The sequence below is a fragment of the Physeter macrocephalus genome, unplaced genomic scaffold (assembly GCF_002837175.3).
Source record: "Physeter macrocephalus isolate SW-GA unplaced genomic scaffold, ASM283717v5 random_866, whole genome shotgun sequence".
NCBI classification, from domain to species: domain Eukaryota; kingdom Metazoa; phylum Chordata; class Mammalia; order Artiodactyla; family Physeteridae; genus Physeter; species Physeter macrocephalus.
Window position 1 is genome coordinate 14395 of NW_021146152.1, and position 3874 is coordinate 18268.

A 3874-nucleotide genomic window follows, 5' to 3' on the forward strand; every position below is an offset into this window, starting at 1 on the left:
CTACTCTGGCCTGTGGCGAGGCACGCAGGATAGCACTGTCTTGACACAGCAGAGGGTCATAGCCAAAATGACCCCCACTGCACACATCCTCTCCTGTCCTTAAACCTGTAGCCTTTCCTTGGCAGCCGACTGCCTTCATTCCACATGATTGCGCCCAATGACCTACGGGAAGTGTTGCAATCCTCAGGGAACGCTGTGTGGGCTGGGTGGTCTAACGATGCTGGGCTGTCCTGTGGAACAGCTTCACATCTTCAACACAGGGGGAACGTGTCCAGACAGGGAGAAAACCGCTCAAGGCCTCCAAATGGGCCCCCATGAGAAGACAGCGTACTGTGCCACGAAGGCAACCATTCGCTGGCAGAGGGACCCAGAATGAAGCCAATCGACCATGCAGACAACAACGGCGGGACAGTCTACAAATGTGCTCCGGTGTTCCCTCCCTACACGTGCCACCAAACGCTCCTGATGGAATCCCACATGTGTTCTGGGAACCCTTCGGCCACTGTCTATCTATCCCCCCAACAGTAAACCTGTGGGCTTAGCCTGCCATCTCACGTGTCTTTTTCACTCGTCTTGCCGTTCTCTCTCCACCGGGAACCCAACGTGACAAGGCAAGATGCCAGAGCCAACCGTCACCAAATCAGCTTGGCGGGACTAAGCTTGACTAAGGCATTTTCCAGCCCCTTCACACAGCACACACAAGCAGGACACAACCCGAAGAGGAGCCATCCCGCGGACAGTGGCCCGTTTGATTTCTCTCCTCATCAAGAGAACCCAAACCTGAATCTGGTGTCCCGAGCAGAACAGGACAAAGAAGCCTGCCCTAGGCCAGGAATCCTGCTCTGACCCTGAGCATACAGACTGCTGTTTCTCTGAGGGGACAAGGCAACGACCAGCCGGTGGGGGCGGCCTGGAGGACCCTAGTGCCGACGACAGGACCACCAATGGCTCACGCTTCCTCTCGTACCCGCCTGCTCCACCATGGCAGGGGACAGCAGTCCCTGTGACGGCACGTTGTCCCTATCTTTCCCACCTGGATTGGCATCCCAGGCTCCTCTCACACTGGCTCTTCTACCCATGAGTTGGCCACAACCTTCCACTTGAAAAACGTGGCTGTGGACACCACCGGCAGCAAATGCACTGTGAACCACTCTCTACTTTCCTTTTGGGAGCCAGGTGCTGGACCTCAGTTACGATGAGGAGACGGTATGGATTTCTCACTCATTTTGTTCAGATTTCCAAGGAATGCATTTGTGGGACTCATCATCCATCCAAGCACATGCTCAAACGCGGGACATGCAAAGTTGCAGATTCCACCATAGGACGGCCAGTGAGCTGAATCATATCAGCATATGGAAGTGGCCAGAGCCGAGCCATGGGGCAGGAAATGGAGCCAGTACTCAGGGAATCGAAGCTCGTGTTCCCCGAGAAAAGGCCAGAAGGTGAGGGTGTATCCCCGGTGCACCAGTTCTCGTGGCCGAAACTCTAGGTTTTTGCAAAGAGGTGTTGCTTACCGCGACAAAGTTTCAACCAGGATCCGCATGGAATGTACGCCAACACCCCTCCGAGACTCCTTCGCCTGGCCTGGCCTTGCCGCACCGTCCTCACTTCACTGGTATCACGGATTATACGGATGGCCCCAGGCTGCTCTGCTGCCGGCATTCCGTCCCTGGCATTCCACCTGGCTCGGTGTGAGAGAACACACACATACTTGAGGAGGGTGCACAGGCGCACCGAGGGAACAGTCAATACCACCCAACGATGTGTGCTCTATCTCCAAAAAACGTTTCATTTGGGGAGTGTCTAGCCTGTGTGTCCACAGGCAAATGTGAAAGCATCGTGGCGCAGATGCCTTCAGAGCGAGCGGCCATCTGGACAAAGAGCACCGCCGTCCGCAACCCCCTGGTCTCGAGCCCTGCAATTCCTCTCCTGAGCACTCTCCTCTCCATCACAGCAAAAGGATGTCTTCCTGAACCCCTGACACACCCTCAGGACAACTGTGCCCCCTCAGCCTAAGAGCCACTGCCTTCTAGGGAAACACACCCGACCTTGGCACATATATTTCCACACAATGCATGTGCCTTCAAGGCGAAGATATCTACCACAAGGGAAGGACCCTTGGCCGAATTTGACCGCCACCATCAAAAGCGACTCGTAGGGACCCGTGACAAAAGACACCTGAGGCACACCTGGACTGATCAAGGGAGACTCACCATCAGGCATAGTTCCTGGCCTGCTGCCTAGACAGACGAGCTACCCTTGGCCCACACACAAAGATAATGGCATGGGAAGCATTCTAATGCCCAACGTGGTGGGGAAAATCCTTGGAGCCTAATGGCAAGGGAGCCATTCCGATGCCCAAGGTGGGGGGGCAACCTGTTGCAACAATTGGGTCACTTACTGTGTTTCCTGGCACTTTCGCACTCTGGGCCCATCAGTGACGTGACCTCAGAGAAACCGTGAGGTCCACTTCTTCTAGAAGCAACGTTTTACCCACAGCCGTGCAACGAGAGAACCCAGCAAACAGCCGAGACACTTGAACTGGTATGACTACTCTGGCCTCTGGCGAGGCACGCAGGATAGCACAGTCTTGACACAGCAGAGGGTCATAGCAAAAATGACCCCCTCTCCACACATCCTCTCCTGCCCTTAAACCTGTAGCCTTTCCTTGGCAGCCGACTCGCTTCTTTCCACATGATTGCACCCAATGACCTACGGGAAGTGCTGCAATCCTCAGGGAACGCTGTGTGGGCTGGGTGGACTAACGATGCTGGGCTGTCCTGTGGAACAGCTGCACATCTTCAACACAGGGGGAACGTGGCCAGACAGGGAGAAAACCGCCCACGGCCTCCATAGGGGCCCACATGAGAAGACAGCGTACTGTGCCACGAAGGCAACCATTCGCTGGCAGAGGGACCCAGAATGAAGCCAATCGACCATGCAGACAACAAAGGCGGGACAGTCTACAAATGTGCTCCCGTGTTCCCTCCCTACACGTGCCAACAAACGCTCCTAATGGAATCCCACATGTGTTCTGGGAACCCTTCGGCCACCGTCTACCTATCCCCCCAACAGTAAACCTGTGGGCTTAGCCAGCCATCTCACGTGTCTTTTTCACTCGTCTTGCCATTCTCTCTCCACCGGGAACCCAACGTGTCAAGGCAAGATGGCAGAGCCAAACCTCACCAAATAAGATTGGCGGAACTAAGCTTGACTAAGGCATTTTCCAGCCCCTTCACACAGCACACACAAGCAGGACACAACCCGAAGAGGAGCCATCCCGCGGACAGTGGCCCGTTTGATTTCTCCCCTCATCAGGAGAACCCTAACCCGAATCTGGTCACCCGAGGAGAACAGGACAAAGAAGCCTGCCCTAGGCCAGGAATCCTGCTCTGACCCTGAGCATACAGACTTCTGTTTCTCTGAGGGCACAAGGCAACGACCAGCCGGTGGGGGCGGCATGGAGAACTCTAGTGCCGGCGACAGGACCACCAATGGCTCATGCTTCCTCTCCTACCCTCCTGCTCCACCATGGCAAGGGACAGCAGTCCCTGTGACGGCACATTGTCCCTATCCTTCCCACCTGGATTGGCATCCGAGGCTCCTCTCACAATGGCTCTTCTACCCAAGAGTTGGCCACAACCTTCCAGTTGAAAAACGTGGCTGGGGACACCAACGGCAGCAAATGCACTGTGAACCACTCTCTACTTTCCTTTTGGGAGCCAAGTGCTGGACCTCAGTTACGATGAGGAGACGGTATGGATTTCTCACTCATTTTGTTCAGATTTCCAAGGAATGCATTTGTGGGACTCATCATCCATCCAAGCACATGCTCAAACGCGGGACATGCAAAGTTGCAGATTCCACCATAGGA

General features: G+C 55.1%; 1 long non-coding RNA gene and 2 other non-coding genes across 4 annotated transcripts in view; all 3 read right to left on the reverse strand.

Moving 5' to 3' along the window:
• LOC114485250 (uncharacterized) overlaps nt 1-3874 on the reverse strand; it is a 15592-nt gene that overhangs the window by 8260 nt on the left and 3458 nt on the right. For both annotated transcript variants that reach the window (XR_003678737.1, XR_003678738.1), the window contains exon 2: nt 1515-1681. This is a non-coding gene — a long non-coding RNA (uncharacterized lncRNA). The remainder of the gene's footprint in view (nt 1-1514; nt 1682-3874) is intronic.
• LOC112062802 (small nucleolar RNA SNORD116) lies at nt 1182-1273 on the reverse strand. Its single transcript, XR_002890882.1, has one exon. It is a non-coding gene; the product is annotated as a small nucleolar RNA SNORD116 (small nucleolar RNA).
• LOC112062803 (small nucleolar RNA SNORD116) lies at nt 3732-3823 on the reverse strand. Its single transcript, XR_002890883.1, has one exon. It is a non-coding gene; the product is annotated as a small nucleolar RNA SNORD116 (small nucleolar RNA).